At 36.8% G+C, this 19,614-nt stretch overlaps 1 protein-coding gene and 1 pseudogene across 1 annotated transcript in view; one reads left to right on the forward strand and one right to left on the reverse strand.

The window, feature by feature from the left end:
• The window catches only part of LOC132368247 (receptor expression-enhancing protein 5-like), a 175,652-nt gene that overhangs the window by 14,785 nt on the left and 141,253 nt on the right, over positions 1-19,614 (forward strand).
• LOC132367689 (synaptosomal-associated protein 23-like) lies at positions 4,572-5,049 on the reverse strand (annotated as a pseudogene).

Raw genomic sequence — 19,614 nt, forward strand, 5'->3', positions numbered from 1 at the left:
CAAATGAGATTGTCCTTATAAGAAACAGAAAAGAACACACACAGAGACGCAAAGGAGAACACCATGTGGAGATGGAGGCAGAGATTTGAGTGGTCAATCCAGGAAAATGCCAAGGATTGCCAGCAACCACCAGAAACTAGGGGAAAGGTATGGAACAGATAGTCCCTCAGAGCCTCCAGAAGGAACTAACCTTGCCCAAACCTTGATTTTTTGACTTCTGGCCTTCCAAAACTGTAGAGAGAAAACAATTCTGTTGTTGTAAGCCACCAAGTTTGTGAAAATTTGTTTTGGCAGCCCCTAGGAAACTAATACAGATTCTGGTACTGGGAACTAAGGTGCCATAGTAACAGATACCTAAAAATGTGGAAGTGGCTTTGAATTTAGGTAATGAGTAAAGGCTAGGAGAATTTAGAGGTTGGTGATTGGAAAATCCTAGATCATCTTGATGAGAAAGTAGAAATATGATGTTAAAGGTGATTCTGGTGAGAGCTCAGAGAGAAGTCAAAAGCATTGTAAGGAAAGTGTCTCATCATGAACATCCTATTGTTCATGAACAGAATCTTGATATAAATGTAAATATGATTATAATTATAAATATAAATCTCTCTGGTGAGACTTTAAAAGGAAATGAGGAACATATTATTGGAAATTGGAGAAAAGGTAATTTTTGTTATAAAGAGGCAGAAAACTTGGCTGAATTGTGTTCCTTCATTCTGGGTGGAAAATAGAACTTACACGCAATAAACTCGGATATGGAGCTGAAGAGATTTCCAAGCAAAGCTCCTTCCTGCTGATAGTAAAATGCCCGAGGAAAGAGAGAAATTGAACAAGGAACTACTAGGCAAAAAGGAACCAGCCCTTGATTATTTGGAAGGTTTCAAGCCAATCCAGATTACAGAGTATGAAGAAACGAGGAAATTCATTTTTGGGGGAAGTGTGCTGGGGAGAGAGGGCCAAGGTGTGGCTGGAAAACGTGTTGCAGAAGAGATTATGTAGGTGACTCCTGGGTCCACTCAACCATCTCAGCAGAAGCCCGGAATAGAGATGGGCTTATACGGGGAGATTCAGTGAAGAACTCTTTTGCCTAATGGAGTAGACCCCCTTGACACACACCAAAGACCAATGTGGTTTTTGAGAATGTTACATCAGCAGAAACACTGCCAGCTTGGACTGAAGGGAACAGAGACAGGAAGAAATGAAGGGAGGCTATTAAACTCCTGAGATTTTACAAACAGGTTGTGGGACTGATAGAACTACTTGGCTACAAACATGGGTTGACCTTCAGGAAAAAGGATGAACAGTTCCAAAGGCAGAGTGTGGACATGGAAGTAGAGCCCAGAGACACCGGCTTAGGGCCAGGGGCCAACAAGGCCACCACCATTGGCCCAAAGGACAGGGCATCAAGCCACAGAGAATCTTCTTTGAAACCTAATGGGATTTGTCCTGCTGGGCTTAGAGTTGCTTGGTGACCCCTTTCCATTCCTAGATGAAAACGAGAATGTCTATTCTGTACCTGTACCACCACTCTATTCTGGAAGAGAAAGTGTTACCAAGTCTAAGACCATACTGCTCGCTGCACGACAGGCCAGTAATCAAGAGACGAGTTGTAGGGGCAAGGAATAACGACTTTATTTGGAAAACCAGCAGACCGAGAAGATGGTGGGCTTATGCCCCAAAGAACCATCTTGCCTGAGTTAGAATTCAGGCTCCTTTTATACTAAAAGGGGAGGGAGTAAAGTCAAACACTTCCTAGTTCCCATCAGCCTCTGGAGGGGATGTGTTAATATTTTCCTCCCTGCAGTCATTCACAGGTGGGCCTGATCAGGATGTTTCCTGTGAGCTAAACAAAGGTATTTTAGCTTAATACTCATTACCTGGAAAGCAGGGTTCCCAGAGATGGGCCATTATGTATAATTCAAGCTTATAGGCAACACCCCTTTAGTGATTAACTTGTAATAGAATACAAAAGATTCTTCCATATTACAAAAGGTTGTTTTCTAGTTTCATAGGTCCACAGGTGGGGAGACAGTTTTTCCAGGCATGGACCATACTACCCAGAGTCTCACCCATGCCTGATTTAGATGATGAGATTTGGGACCTTTTATGTTGATGATATTTAGGTGAGAGTTTGAGCTTAGAGTTGATGCTGGGATGGGTTAAGGTTTTGGGGGATATTAGAATGGGGTGAATGTACTGGGCACATGAGAGGGATGTGAATGTTTACTATCATGTAGGAGCCATTACTCTTTATTGCTCTTTTATTCAGAGTTTTACTAAATTTTTTTGTTTATGTTTCATGTGAACTTTCGAATTGGCTTGACTAAAGCACCTCACCACTCACCAAAACAAAAATGAAAGCCAAAACTGTTGTTATTTTAATTGGGATCACATTACATGTATACATTAATTTAGGAATAACTAATATCTTAATGATACTAGGTCTACTTAAAACCTATTGTTTAAGACATATTTACCTGGCTAATTTATTATTGATTCCCTCTTCCCTTCTATCCATATTTCTTTTTTTTTTTTATTTATGGATCTTTGCTTTATTCAGTTTGTCAAATAAGAGCTGACAAAATGATTGCTTTCCACCCCCCAAAAAGTAGTCACAGAAGCACATCACTTATTTGAAAAAACAGTTTCCTTAGCTACAAAATTTAATTGTAGGGATCAAACAGTGGTTATTGGTCAAACCAATCGACATCAATAGCTTTGAAGTGTGCAGAAGCTAGTTTTTAAATAAAGGTGACAAATACCAATCAAATTCTTATAACACTGTTCAAGATCTAAACAAATGTGATTCTGGAAGTTGAATACAAAAGGCTAAGAGAATGAGAGTGCAGTCATCAATAAGTAAACAAAGACATAATTTTCTAAATCATTTTTAGTTAAACAGAATACATTCTAGTTTTAAAAAAAGTTTAAAGCTACATAAAACTCAGAGTAATCTAACCATTTTCTACCTGAGATCAAAACAAGTTTCTTTTTTCCTATCTAAACATAATTCTTGGCATTGAGGTAAATCTGAATTCATGTGATATACTTTGTCAAACTTTTCAAAAAATTTTAAGCCCTGCTTAGAGAGAAATTCTCATATTATATATACATATTTACATATTTTTTCTTCAAAGACTAATGACACATTTATGAGGTTAATAGGCCTGTAATGGGACCATGATACTATTTTTTTAAATTAATTAATTTATTTTGGCTGCATTGGGTCTTCATTGCTACGTGTGGGCTTTCTCTAGTTGTGGCCAGCGGGGGCTACTCTTCATCGCGCTGTGCCGGCTTCTCACTGCGGTGGCTTCTCTTGTTGCAGAGCACGGGCTCTAGGTGCGTGGGTTTCAGTAGTTGCGGTGCGTGGGCTCAGTAGCTGTGGCTCACGGGCTCTAGAGTACAGGCCCAGTAGTTGTGGCTCACGGGCTTAGTTGCTCCATGGCATGTGGGATCTTCCTGGACCAGGGCTAGAACCTGTGTCCTCTGCACTGGCAGGTGGATTCTTAACCACTGTGCCACCAGGGAAGTCCAAATGATAGTACTAATAATATGAAAATAAAAAGCCATTCATTTATACCATGTATTCCTATATGGTGCAAAATGAAATGGGATCATAGAATTTATGTACATAAATGAATCACGAAGAGTTCAGAAATTAAGCTCACTTTGAGAAAACTCATTCTATTCTTTTTTGAAGCAGAGGTTGCGAAATTGTGATGTATAACAAAAATGTTGTGTATACAGACTCCAAAACCAAGCATTGGCCTAAGTTGGCAATAAGTGCAACTTAAATAGAAATTAAACCCAACTAGATCTTCACTGTGGTTATGCAACTTCTGGCTTTAGGGTCTGCACGTTTTACTGAGGTAACAACCTCTTATCTCTTGCCTCTCCTCCTTGTGCCTGCCCCCAGTGCCCCCAGCTTCCTTTTACGTGGCTGTCTTTGGCAATGCTTGCAAATTTTGAAAGCAGAAGAACCTGCTAAGTAAATGGAGAGAATGAAAAATAACACTATATGTGATGTATGAAAACCAACCTAAGAGTATGGACTGAGAAAGAAAATACTAGAAGGAAAACTAAGCAGCAGTCTACCCTCAAGGGAAAAAGAGAAAATAAAAGAATAGGGGGGCTGTTACTCCTAGATCTTCTTCCACATCATCTCCCAATTAGAAGAGTGTGGAAACAAAATTTCAAACTCTGGAAAGGTAATGACTTTGAAGGAGGAGCTAGGGAAATGAATAAATGATAAAGAAGTACAGGGCTTCCCTGGTAGCGCAGTGGTTGAGAATCTGCCTGCCAGTACAGGGGGACACGGGTTCGAGCCCTGGTCTGGGAGGATCCCGCGTGCCGCGGAGCAACTGGGCCCGTGAGCCACAACTACTGAGCCTGCGCGTCTGGAGCCTGTGCTCCGCAACAAGAGAGGCCTCGATGGTGAGAGGCCTGCGCACCGCGATGAAGAGTGGCCCCCGCTTGCCACAACTAGGGAAAGCCCTCGCGCAGAAACTAAGACCCAACACAGCCATAAATAAATAAATAAATTTTTTTTAAAAAAACGTACAGCAGTAGCTTTAGCTGTCAGTGAGTTTCTTTGCTCTGGCATTGGCATTGTCAATACGATGTTTGTTGGTGTTAGCCTTTTCTGTGATCCGTTCTATTTGTCGATTTTGAGCCTCAATCTCATTGCCCATGTCCAGGGCCATGTTTTTTAGATTTCCTAGGATACTTCCCACTTGATTCAGGTTCTCTTCCATTTCATCTTCCCTGGCATCATTTGTTATACTATTACATGGGCATATACAAAGGCCACAGCACTAGTTTAAGTTCTGTTAAAGTCTTCTCTGCTTCTCTCATGTCTTTGTTTATTTGGTCCATGCCTTCTTCTGTGTGTTTTAGTTGTTCCCCTTGTTCATCCAGCATAGTGATAGTCTTGATTCCTGTATCCTGAGACTCAATGTCTAAACCCAGGATTCTCCTCGTACTTTCCGGAGACTCATCAGTAACCTGGTTAGCCTTCAGCTGAATTTCTTCTGCTGACAGATTATCCATGATGAATTAAAACTCTTGATAGGTGCAGAAACTGAAATGTAGATATTCAAGCAGTTCTGGCCACGCCCTTCTGGCCGCAGCAGCTTGGACACCTGCAGGCCGAACTCCCACCCATATTTCTTGAAATCCTTCTCCTTTTTATGCCTAGTCTGTTCATTTATTATCTCAGTTCTTGATATTCTAAAGGATACAAAGTAGAATCATATTCTGCTCTCAAGCTGTCTATAATTTCATAATGAAGATAAGGTATCTGCATTTATAATTCAAATCTGAGAGAGAAAATAGTAAGTATCCCACAAAACAGAAAACCTTCTTTAGAATCTAAACAGCCTATAACGAAAAGCAAAGATCTCCACTCCCCTTTCCTATTTATTGGACTGTTTATTAGAGTAGTGCACCAGTGGGCAGTGGAAAGTGGATGTGTATGAACTTTGGAATACGCAGACCTGAATTAATTGCCTAGGGGTAAGGGCTAGGTAAGGAAACTTGAGTCAAATTTTGGAACCAGTTCTCTTGCTTTCCTAATGGACATCCCCATATCTTCTTTTTAGAGCTGTTGAGGGATGAAAAGAAATACACTTTGTAGCATATCTATTATATAATGCATGCCCTTTAAATCATACTGTCTCCTCTGGTACACTTCTCATCTAAATTCAATGAGCCCACTGCAATGGACACAGCCCATCAAGGAAAAATATTTAATTTAAAGGTACCCTGAGAACTGTATATCTGTGTGTTGTTTGTATATCCTTCTTTAAAGCTATAAAAAAAAACACTTGAAATTTCAAAGCATTAAGTATCATGACTAAAAATAAAGTAAATAGAACAAAAAAGACTTATGTTCTATCAAATACAAGTTTTCTTCATGTAGGTTTTGTACATTGCTTTAAACATTCGTCATACTTTTGATTTTTTTGCTATTGTTCTTGTTATGAAAATGAAGTGATTTCTTCCATGTATCTTCTCAATTGTTGTTGATTACAAATGTATCTTTTTATAGTGCAAGTCTGTCTAGAATAGAATTCTTTAGCACAGGCAAAAGTGATACAAGTATAAATGCAGATTTTCTTCTGCAACTCAGCCTAAGTTAATGTGGACTGTTAATCCATAGCTTCTTATCAGAAGTGCACTAAGGGAGTATATGTCTAGGATATAATTATACTGCAGATCTGTTGATGATTGTAAAACTATTGATCTCCCTTCATTCATTTTATTTTATCTTCTTAAATTTGTGTGGATTTAACCATAAATCCAAAAGATAAGTTATTGCTGTCAGGGTTGGGGTTGTGTAGTAAGTATATAATAAATTGTTCCTGTGGACCACAAAATTCTTGAGGCTTGATCTGCTGAAGTGACAAATGGAAAGATAGCATCTGTTTTAAATATTAGCTGCTAGTGGGAGAGGCAGGATCAAAACCACAATGTCCACTGTGTGTGTGTGTAGGGGGGCCTTTTTAACAGCTTTACTGACATATAATTCACATACCATAAAATTCACTCATTTATTCAATGTTTTTCTAGTACAGTAACAGAGAGTGCCAACATCATGATTAACTAGTTTTAAAACATTTTCATCACTCTCCCAAAGAAACCTATACTCACCATCAGCTACTCTATATCTGCTATTCCCTGCCCAACTCTGTCCCTACTTCTGGTAATTAGTAACTATGAATACACTTTCTGTCTTTAGACATTTGCCTTTTCTGGAAATTTAATATAAATGAAATCATCTGTGTTCTTTTCTGACTAGACTCTTTACTTAGAATAATATTTTCAAAGGTTCATCCATGTTGTAGAATATATCAATACTTCCTTATTTTGCTGATTATTTCAGTGTATGATATACCATATTTAAATATTTTATTTATTTATTTATTTATTTATTTATGGCTGTGTTGGGTCTTCGTTTCTGTGTGAGGGCTTTCTCCAGTTGCGGCAAGCGGGGGCCACTCTTCATCGCGGTGCGCGGGCCTCTCACTATCGCGGCCTCTCTTGTTGCGGAGCACAGGCTCCAGACGCGCAGGCTCAGTAGTTGTGGCTCACGGGCCCAGTCGCTCCGCTGCATGTGGGATCCTCCCAGACCAGGGCTCGAACCCGTGTCCCCTGCATTGGCAGGCAGACTCTCAACCACTGTGCCACCAGGGAAGCCCCGATATACCATATTTATATGTCCCTTCGTCAGTTGATGGACATTTGGTCGTTGCCATTTTTTTGGCTCTGATGAATAATGCTGATATGAACATTCAAATGCAAGTTTTTTCTATGGACATATGTTCTCACCTTTCTTGGGTATGTATTTATGAGTGTAATTGCTGGATCATATAGTAATTCTGTGTTTAACATTTTGAGGAACTGCCAAACTGTTTTCTAAAGCAGATGCATCGTTTCATATTCTCATCAGCAATATATGAGGATTCCAATTTCTTCACATCCTCACCAACATCTGCTTTTGTCTTTTTTATTTTAGCCATCCTAATGGGTGAAAAGTGGTATCTCATTATGGTTTGAATCTTCAGTTCCCTAGCAACTGATGATTTTGAACATTCCTGTGTGCTTGTTGCCATTTTTATATTTTCTTCAGAGAAATGTCTACAAATACTTAGTCCATTTTTAACATGAGTTATTTATCTTATTACTCAGTAGTATAAGATCTTTATGCATTCTGAATATGTCTGCTATCAGATATATGCTTTGTAAACATTTTCTCCTATTCTGCAGTTTGTCTCATTATTTTTTTGATAGTACTAATTATTTGATAGATAGAAGCACAAAGCCTTTTAATTTTGATGAAATCTAATTTATCTTTTTTCTTTTTTCACTTTTTTGTGGTGTCCCATCTAAGAAGTCATTGCTTGACCCAGTCATAAAGATCTGTTTCCATGTTTTCTTCCAAGATAAAAAACTCTTTTTGAAAAGGAAACAAAATATTCTTTTATATACAAATAATAAAATAAACCTCATTTAAATTTCACTTGAAATTTTCTGAAGTAGGAATTTGAGGTTACAGTTATTGGCTTAACATTTACGGAACAAAGGGAAATTCTCCATATTTAACTTCTTTAAAATGGTCCAAACTTTCCGATAAACCTAAAATGTGAAGTTGTTCTTCTTGATAAAGTAGACTGGTGAATTATTGATGTATAAAGGACAATAGAAATCATGTATTGTGTATTAATTTACTCTACTTTGGAAAAGTCATTATAAAGAATTCAAATTTGTAAACTCTGCAAACATTACTCAGATCGCTTTAAACCTTTGTAAAGCCAATGTCTCTCATTTCTGTTATTGCTCTGACTTGAGTACTGAGGTAAGGAGACTAAACACCACATGCAAAAATATAAAGTGAGTCTGCCTTTACAAATCAAGGGCGTCAGCCCTACACTGGTCAATGAGTGATGACCACAAGAATGCTTTAGTTCTTAGAATTGATAAATTTTTACTCACTAAATAGAGAACCAGTTGAATGAACATGAATGAGGCTCCTTGCATAGTGCGTCCTTGGATGTAGGTTGATCATTGGGAGGGGGCCTTCCAGGAGGAGGGAATCAACCTTGGGGTAGGGAACTGCATCAGTGCAGGGGTGGGGGTGGAGGGAAGCCCACTTCAGTGACAGGAGCAGAGGCAGGGGTGAGGAGAGAGGTAGGGAATACAACTAGGCTGGGCACATGTCAGAACCACCACGAGACACAGTCTTAAATTTTATGAAGGAAGAATTTGAAGGCTACGTTTGCTGACTCACCATTTATTGAGCAGCCCCAAACTCCCTTGGTTAAATAATGTGCTGTGACCCAACTTGATAGTTTTCTCTTCAATAGGCAACTTAGGTAGAGGGATCAGCAATTTCCCATCAGTGGCAGGAAGTGCCCACCCAAGGGAGACATGGAGTTTGGGAACAGAGAGCGCAAGCATGTGGTGCTCCCACTTTCTTCACTGCCCCCAGGGTGCTCAGTACTCAGTGTCCTCACTGAGCCCCAAGAGCCTGTCCTTAACCCAGGTGTTCAGGCAAAGGAGGAGTGGGATAGGTGGTCCCCTGAGACCCCCTGGTTCCTCCAGCGCACACAGAGGCCCACCTGCACAAAACCAAATCACTGTCACGCTTGAGACTTTTGTGGTATTGATTATGAATATACCCGATACAGAATGCTATACTAAAATGGTAAAGAAATGAATTTGAAGCACTTTAGAAGTAAATGTACTAAAACATTAACCTCATTTATGGGAGCAGGGTTTTCAAAGGACATGTTTCCGTTTAAATACATTTTGTATTTTCCAAATATTTTATAATAAGCATGAATTTCTTTTATAATTAGAAAAGGTTAGTTTAATAGTTTAAAAATTATAATTTAGGAGGGAAAAATTAGGAGGTTGGGATTAACATACACACATTACTACATATAAAATAGATAATCAACAAGGACCTACTGTATAGCACAGGGAACTCTACTCAGTACTCTGTAATAACCTATATGGGAAAAGAATCTGAAAAAGAATAGATATATGTATATGTATAACTGAATCACTTTGCTGTACACCTGAAACTAACACAACATTGTAAATCAACTATACTCCAATATAAAATAAAACTTTAAAAAAATTATTACAATTTAATAGTTACATTTAGTATATAATTAGTATGGTTAGAAATATAATTAGTATAGTTAGAAAATGTTAGCTTTTAAAATAAATAGGCAAGGAAACTCTATGTTATTTCAAATTTCCCGAACTTTTAGCATATAATAACCCATGTGAATAAGTTCCCACCCATGGCTGAATTAGGTATATGTTCTGATGTTTGCGGCATTTCACTGTTAGTATTCCCAGACTCTACATTGTCCAAGATATCATCATTAGTGAACTGCAAAACTAGAAATTGAACCCCATTTTCTGATTCTAGATCCCATTTGATAGACTTTCCTGAGTCAATATTTGTATCCTGATTCAGATATGTTTTATTCATCTGTTGGAATAGGCTGAATTAAACTGCTGCTGGTGATGGGGATTTATTGTCACCTAGTAACACACAGGTATCTAAGACCACGGGCGTTATTGAGTCAGGAATAACTGAAAGTGAGGTGATGCTGGTGTTATATGAAGAATATAAAAGTGTAAGGAAATTACTCTGTATTGATTGCACCTTGGGGAGACACAGACTGCTTCACTATTTCAAATCTCATTCACGTTTGTTATTGCTGAAACAAGACTCCAGTTCATTAATGCCCTACTGCTTGCTAGATTTCTTCTAACCAGGGAACTATTTGAGCATCTCCCAGGCAGGACTCCCACATGCTGCAGTGTTAAATAATGAACACACAAATGGTTTTATCTTCCCATTTACTAAAGATTTTATGTTCTTTCTTACAGTAAATATAAAGACATACTTTTTTAATGCTTCATAGCTTAAAAATATGTTAGTATAGAGTAGACAACAAGATATTGTTATTATTGATCCCAATTCTTGTTATTTATGATATTTGCTTTTAAACTAGCAATGCTTTACTAATCAATATATGTGATACATAAAATAAACTATTTCAGCTTATATTATTTTCTCCAGTACTTTAATAGAGATAATTGGAGTTGTGAGTAGCTCATATTATACTTTTAATATCCTGTTTTTTCTCACTTTGATAATCTGATTTCCAATTATTTAGCTAATTTAGAAAATTTTCTATGCTATTTTCAAAATACATTAATAAATAACTGCTAATCACTTTTTCCATCGACCAGTATTTTTCATTAATTGGGATTTCTGAATAGTACAGTGCCAACTGAGGTACTAAATAAAGCATTCAATAAATATTCATTGTATAAATGAATAACTTGATTATTCTGAGGTACTAGAGTGCCATCTGAATAATCAACTTTTCAAAATTATTTTCTTTTGAAAAAATATTAATTTCTTTTCAAAATTACTTTCTTTACATTTCAATGTGTATTTTGTGCAATCTAACTTTCACGTATTACTTTATTTTTTAATTAAATGTATTATACTAAATGTTTAATTTTTCCAAGCGATTATTCACCATGCATTGAACCTGCTTACATCAATAAAATAATACAACTGGAACATTCAATAAATTTGGGAGTCATTTTTACATTAAAAGATTTCCATATATTTCTAAGAAAGTGAATGCAGCCATACTTTCTTTGTTCACAAGTCATAAGAAACATAGTAATAATTTACTTATGAAACCAGAATCTCAGGCTGTAAAGATGCCAAAGAGCATGGTATGACTGTGGCTTGTGAAACCATATCCAGGAGGAATCAGTTATGACACTCTCATACCTCTCCTCTTCCCTGTGCCCAGGACGGAAGTGCTGCAGTTTGAGAGAGATGTGAGAAGTCCAGGAAATAGTGCAGAAGAGAAGCTAATCCACTTAAAGTCTCCACATCTAAATAATGAACGATCAAAAATAAGAATAACCTCAGAAGTATTTGAAGAGATTGAGAATTTCTTTAGTGTGTTTTTTAAAGAATTAGTAACTGCAAATCATTGGGAAAATATGGAAACAATATTGTAATCAAAAGAGAGGCTCCATGTTTTGATGTAAAACTTAGCCCTACTTGAAAACAACTAGGGAAGAAATGTCTCTTCCTGGCTGAGAGTGGAATGCAGTTGGTCACGGCAGACCAATGGCCCCAGTAACAAAAACTAGTAAAAGTAGAATAAATTATAAAAAAAAGAATATGTATTTAAAAGCATCAGAGATATACAGAAGCAACAGTACTGAATGAACTAAAATTTCAGAAGGCAAGAACTTCCAGAGGTGAGCCGACGATAGGCAGTGTTTCCCCTGTTGTCAGGGTTTGGCCGAGCAAAGGGCTGGGCTGCTGCTGGAGAAAACAAAAACTAACAAAGATTTTAGCGGTCACATGGAGCTGCAATAAAATAATTAGAGACTCTGGGGACCTCAAACATATGAACAATTTTCCTAGAAAACATTTGCTGATTTCTACATGAGAGGTGAAAAGGCATATTATAAAAACTTATAAAAGGCAGAGTAAAATCTCCACTAGTTTCATAATCTTTAGGAAAAAAACATTTCCCTGTGCCCTCCATCCTAGTGAAGGTGAACAGACCCAGAAAATAAAACAGACTGGGAAGAAAGTTCTAGAGAGTGGTGAATTGACACTGAGGAACACAGCTGTGTTTCACTTGGACGTATTTTGTGCTTTTGTCAGAAGGCATCTTCCGAGGGACAGAGTAGTTGGGAGAGATTCTGACACTTAGCAAAATGCCTTTCAGATTCATCCATGTTATTATGTGAATCAACAACTCATTGTTTCTTATTTATGAGCGGTATTCCATTGTACAGGTGGACCACAGTTTGTTTAGTTTCTCATCTCTTCAAGGATATCTTGATTGTTCCCAATTTTTGTCAACTGTAAGCAGTCATGTACAGGCCATTTTTGTGTGAATATAATTTTTCAATTAACTTGAGTAAAGCATAGGAGTGAGATTACTGGGTTGTAACATAAGCATATGTTTAACTTTACAAGAAGCTGTCTTCCAAAGTGGCTCTGCCATTTTGGATTCACATCAGCAGTGAATGAGAATTCCTGTTCTGCATACTCAGTATTTAGTGTCATCATTTTATTGTTTTAATTTTACTAATTCTAACTGTGGTATCTCATTCTGATTTTAATTTGCATTTCCCTAAAACCAGTGATGTTGTGTTCCGTTGATATTTTTATTCCAGGCTGGTTAGTGTGGTGCTTGGGATGGAGGTTGGATGATCGTTGAATTCTCTGATTATTTAATTAAACCTCAGTTTTAAGCAGTCACTCTGAATCTGGGTCTTGGGAGATGGACCTCACTCGTGTTCTTGTCCCTCCTCCAGGTTCCGTGGATTTCCATCAGCCCCCTCCCCTATGGTTTGGCCACTCTTCCCTCTGAAGATTGAGGTTTTATTCATTTGGAAAGATAGGGGAGGTGGATCTGGGTAGATTTTCAGTGGTGGCCTCCATTGTTCTTCCCCAGCTCCCCAGACTGCACGTTTAACTGATCTTCCCCCTTTAAATTAAGATCTTTGTTCTTTAGGATAAATAAGGAGGGAGGGGTCTGGGTGGGGTTTTGGCAGTGGCTGCTGTTCCCTCTGCCAGCCAGTACCTTTCTCAGCATTCTCCCCATCTTCCCTGTGGTTGTCTGGTGGGGTTTCTAGAGGGAAAAGACTGCAAGACGGCAAAATCCCGCCCTCATATCAGAGGCTTCACACTCTCAGTATAGCCCATGCTTCGACAATTTGTTTAAAATGTCTTGTTTAACATTTCTACCTATTTATATGTTATGTGGCAACTTCTGTCTCAGGTAAGCAAATGTTCTGGTGCTGTTCTCCCTACAGATTCTCGTCGATCAGCTGTGTCCTCAGTTCTCTTATAGTCTCATGAAAATTAGTTAGCTTCCAGTTTTACAGCTTTTTTCTTGTTTTAAGGATGGGGGCAATCCTCTTTCTAACTCCTTACATCACCAATCTAAAACCGAAGTCCAGTTTTCAAATTTTGAAGCTGTTGGCTGATAGACTAAGCTACAAATCTTTAAAGGGCAAAAATGAGTCTCTCTTAAACCCATCTTTTGTGTTTTATTTTAAATAATGTACTTTTAAATTCTAGAATATCTACTTTAAGGCTATGTTGTTTGGAGAATCTAACAACCTGTCAATTGAAAGCTATTGAGGGCCCAGCCTTAGAAAGAAGGATGAGGGAGAGGTAAACGAAATCGTACCCAAACTGAAATTTACTAATTGGATGGAAGCAACCAGCCCCTTATGGTTTCTGTCTAATAGAAGAAATGGATATGTAATAGAAGGTACCATCTAGATCCTCAAATGTTCTTTTATCCAAAATCTGTGACATGCGATTAAAAATTACAAGACATGCAACAAGGTAACATGGTGTGGCTAAACCCACAAGAAAAAAGAACAGATAGTAGAAAAGTTCAATGGATGATCCAAAAGGTAACCTTAGCAGACAGGACCTCTAAGTAATTATGATTAATATGCTAAAAGCATAGAGAAAAAGACACAAAAATGATTGAATGGATGATTTTATCAAAGAATTTAGACATTCTATAGAAGTAAAACCCGTAACTTAAAAAAAAAAAAAAAAACCTGTAACTTAAAATTGAAAAATGTGATATCTAAAATTAAGAACAAAATGGATAGCTTTAAGAACAGATTGAATAGAACAGGATTACTGAACTGTTCAATAGAAAATGCCCAAAGTATGGCATTTCTTGAAATGAATTCAGGAGAATTTTTTTTTTTATTTTATTAAGCCAAATGATAACTCTTTTTAAAAAGTCTGAAATACCTATCATGAAACGTGATGATAATTACATCTAAAACTTTTATCTATTTCCTAGTAAGTATTATGATTAAAGTAATCCACAAACCCATACTGACAGTGTTAAATTAGTTATAAGTAAAAATATGATTGAAGAATCATTTAGCTCAGAAACCTTAAAAACAGCAATAGTATAATACAAAAAATTACACTTGGTAGAAATAATCAGCACAAAATAATATTGATGACAGGTAAAATTTACATGGTAAGATTTTAATTTGGTAAAATGTTGATAAATAATTAAAAATTCTGACAATGTTTAAATGTTTAAAATCTTTTTAAATTAAATTAAATTTTTTTTATTTTTAATTTTTTTAACATCTTTATTGGAGTATAATTGCTTTACAATGGTGTGTTAGTTTCTGCTGTATAACAAAGTGAATCAGCTATATGTATACATATATCCCCATATCTCCTCCCTCTTATGTCTTCCTCCCACCCTCCCTATCCCACCCCTCTAGGTGGACACAAAACACCAAGCTAATCTTAAATAATTGCACTTAGTTAACAACTACAGACAAAACAAAATGCACATTTAGATAAGACAGACAGTAAACTTTGGTCATTAAATTAAATTTTTTTCTATAATAGTAATTCACTAAGGAATTGGAACCAGTGAAATTACTTTTAATGCAATTTTTAAAATGTAGAAATTAGACTTTATCTACAGTTGAAATACATTTAAGGAAGACAATATTAATTGAATATTTTAAATGAAATAAAATGGCAATTTTGATATGATTTTGATTAAAGTTTTGTATTCTTTTGATAAATATGAAAGTAGTGGGGTCAAAATATGAATTGCATGAAGATGACAGGAGCAAAGCTATGGAATCAAGATATTTTATAATATCAGGTTTTCTAATCTTTTGCCTTGAATTTTGGAAGGCTTTCATCCTTCTCTGAGAAGCAAACAGACAGTTCACTTACTTTTGAACCCTAGCTCTGAGTACAGGAAAGCCACTTTATTTTGGAAAAAACAACAACAACAACATACTTTTCCAATTTCCTTTTCCTTTAACAATCTTTTAAACTCTCAAATGATTTAAGTAATTTCTTCTAATGTCAATAAGTTACTGCGAAATGGCCTCAATTCCAAAACTTCTGTATACTTCTCTAGGTTTGAGGAAATCTAGATGTATATTCTGGTATTAAAAATGAGAAAATTGGTCAAACTTATTTTATAAAGTAATTATATATCTCACTAGTTATATGATCTTAAGCAATTATTAAAACCTCTTGAGCCTCTATTTCTTCATTTGTAGTACAGACTGAATAATACTTAGCTCATACATTTCATGTGAAGATTAAATAGAACATAATTTGTAAGTCACTTGGCATGTAAATATTTGATAAATTATCATTTGTCTTCTTTCCAGTAAGAAAAATTGTGAACCAAAACTAGTTCATTAATTTTTTATTTAGATCAACTTCTATTCAATTTTGCACTCAAATTATCTTTATATTCAAACTCCAAATTCAGTATTTAACTCAGGTCCCATTGATAAGTTACGTGGTATACTATACATTTAACCCTGAGTCGGGTGGGCTCTTTAAATTATAAGGAGTGAAGTCAGTCTTGCTATTTCAGTGAGCATTTGTTGTAGGACACATGTGTCAAGGAGGGAGACAAAACTCATGCCAGCAGAAGGACAGCTTGTCCACATGGAGACTGGTTGTTTAATGAGGGAACTGTGGGGATCCAACAGAGCTTAACAGACCTGGGTATCTCATTGTCCCTTCATGGTGGGAGACATTTTCCATAGTGTACAGCCTTCAATCTCTACAGTCATATAATAAACTGTTAGCATGGTTGTTCAGTCCACTTTTTCAGTATAGAATGTGCTAAATAATGTGACAGGTTGAAACAGAGAAGTAGATTTTTATTTCAGAGAGGTGTTTTTTTAAAAAACATTCCTAAGAATAAGATAGAATACATGAAAGAATATGGGAGGTGGGAAATAAGATTCTCACACCTCTTAGGAAAAGCACTTTCTGGTGAGAGAATTGTGTGGATGTGATGACTGTTTTTCCTGAGTGGCAAGATGATAGCTGTTGCTTCAACAATGTCAGGCATCAATGAAAATGTGGCACTGATGTGTGGATCACTGTCACTGTTGAACCACTATTCCAAAAAATTGTAAGAGGCAGCAAACTCCAAAACAGAGTATTATTAGCAACACATTTTAGCTCTTAAATTACAAATTTTGATGACAAAATTTAGGGCAAAGACAAAGGAAAATGAAATCCAGAGACTGGAGTTTTGATTTTAGCTATATCATCTTAGGTTAGTCTCTTAAACACACTGGCTAATCTTCTTTATCTGACTAATAAAGGAATTAGAGCAGACTCAGTTTGCAAACTCAAATAATTTCAAGTTTCAGGCAGGTAAAATCAGCAATTGATAGTTATTTGACAGCCAAGGTGAATTTTCACAAACATAGAAAAAGCCAATTTCTATACCTGTTAGGAGTCAGAATGGTGACTGGGGTTACCCTGGTGCTTGCATAGTCAAAATGCATTTAGAAGTGTGTGTCTTTGTATGTGTGTAACTAATTAAGATATCTTCAGGGGCATAGCATTTTATGATAAAATCCTCTTTAGAATAAATTTAAGTTTTAAAATTCTATGATTTTTATAATGTTATCTCTAATTTGAACATCATAATCAGAGGAGATTGTTTTTTTTAATATTTAACTTTATTTATTTATTTATGGCTGTGTTGGGTCTTCGTTTCTGTGCGAGGGCTTTCTCTAGTTGCGGCAAGCGGGGTCCACTCTTAATCTCGGTGCGCGGGCCTCTCACTGTCGCGGCCTCTCTTGTTGCGGAGCACAGGCTCCAGACGCACAGGCTCAGTAATTGTGGCTCACGGGCCTAGTTGCTCTGCGGCATGTGGGATCTTCCCAGACCAGGGCTCGAACCCGTGTCCCCTGCATTGGCAGGCAGACTCTCAACCACTGCGCCACCAGGGAAGCCCCAGAGGAGCTTTTAAGCTGACTTCTCTTGTTTCAAATTTCATAACACTCAGTATTTTAAGATTTTCCTCTTTTATGGAAATGATAAACAACAAACAGATATTAGAGGAGTTTTGGAACAGCTATATGCAAAATCATGCTGCCTCTTTATCTAGAAGAAAATCAGGATCAATGTGAATACTGCTATGCCTGATTTTATTTCATTCTCTAGGAATTAATTTTTAACAGCTTTATTAAGATATAATTCACATACCATAAAATTCCTCCATTTAAAGTACAAACTCAATTTTTTTTTAGTGTAGCATCAGAGCTGTGCAATCATAACTACTGCCTCATTTTAGAATATTTTCGTCACCCCCACAAAAAACACCCGTATCCATGAGCAGTCATTCTCCATGCCCCACCCCTACTACCGCCTAGCATCTGGCAAACACTAATCTACTTTCTGTATCTATAGATTTCCCTATTCTGGAAATTTCATATAAATGGAATCATATGGTAGGTGGCATTGTGTGTCTAGTTTCTTTCACTCAGCATAATGTGTTCAAGGTCCACCCACGTTGTTGCATATATCAGTATTTAATTCCTTTTAATTGTAGAATGATATTCCTCTGTATGGGTATATCACATTTTATTTATTCATTAATCAATTTATGTTTCCACATTAGTTATATGGGTAAAGCTACTATAAACATTCATGTACAAGTTTTTGTATGGATGTATGTTTTCATTTCTCTTGGGCATATACTTAAGTGTAAAATTGCTAAGTCATAGAGTAACTCTATGCTTAACATTTGAAGAAACTGTCAGACTCTTTACCAAAGTGGCTATACAATTTTAAATCCAACCAACAATATATTAGGCTTCTGATTTCTCCACATCCTTGCCAACACTTGCTTTTTTTAACATCTTTATTGGAGTATAACTGCTTTACAATGGTGTGTTAGTTTCTGCTTTATAACAAAGTGAATGAGCTATACATATACATATATCCCCGTACCTCTTCCCTTTTGCCTCTCCCTCCCACCCTCCCTCTCGCACCCCTCTAGCGGGTCACAAAGCACCGAGCTGATCTCCCTGTGCTATGTGGTTGCTTCCCACTAGCTATCTATTTTACATTTGGTAGTGTATATATGTCTATGCCACTCTCTCACTTCGTCCCAGCTTACCCTTCCACCTCCCCGTGTCCTCAAGTCCATTCTCTATGTCTGTATCTTTATTCCTATCCTGCCCATAAGTGCTTCAGAAACTTTTTTTTTTTTTTTTAGATTCCATATATATGTGTTAGCATATGGTATTTGTTTTTCTCTTTCTGACTTACTTCATTCTGTATGACAGACTCTAGGTCCATCCACCTCACTACAAATAACTCAAATTCGTTTCTTTTTCTGGCTGAGTAATATTCCACTGTATATATGTGCCACATCTTCTTTATCCATTCATCTGTCAATGGACACTTAGGTTGCTTCCATGTCCTGGCTATTGTAAATAGAGCTGCAGTGAACATTGTGGTACATGACTCTTTTTGAATTATGGTTTTCTCAGGGTATATGCCCAGTAGTGGGATTGCTGGGTCATATGGTAGTTCTATTTTTAGTTTTTCAAGGAACCTCCATGCTGTTCTCCATAGTGGCTGTATCAATTTACATTCCCACCAACAGTGCAAGAGGATTCCCTTTCTTCCACACCCTCTCCAGCATTTCTTGTTTGTAGATTATTTGATGATGGCCATTCTGACTGGTATGAGTTGATACCTCATTGTAGTTTTGATTTGCATTTCTCTAATGATTAGTGATGTTGAGCATCCATTCATGTGTTTGTTGGCAATCTGTATATCTTCTTTGGAGAAATGTCTATTTAGGTCTTCTGCCCATTTTTGGATTGGGATGTTTGCTTTTTTTGATATTGAGCTGCATGAGCTGCTTGTAAATCTTGGAGATTAATCCTTTGTCAGTTGATTCATTTGCAAATACTTTCTCCCATTCTGAGGGTTGTCTTTTCATCTTGTTTATGGTTTCCTTTGCTGTGCAAAAGCTTTTAAGTTTCATTAGGTCCCATCTGTTTATTTTTGTTTTTATTTCCATTTCTCTAGGAAGTGGGTCAAAAAGAATCTTGCTGTGATTTATGTCATAGAGTGTTCTGCCTATGTTTTCCTCTAAGAGTTTGATAGTGTCTGGCCTTACATTTAGGTCTTTAATCCATTTTGAGTTTATTTTTGTATATGGTGTTAGGGAGTGTTCTAATTTC

This window comes from Balaenoptera ricei, chromosome 6 (genome assembly GCF_028023285.1).
Source record: "Balaenoptera ricei isolate mBalRic1 chromosome 6, mBalRic1.hap2, whole genome shotgun sequence".
Lineage (NCBI taxonomy): Eukaryota > Metazoa > Chordata > Mammalia > Artiodactyla > Balaenopteridae > Balaenoptera > Balaenoptera ricei.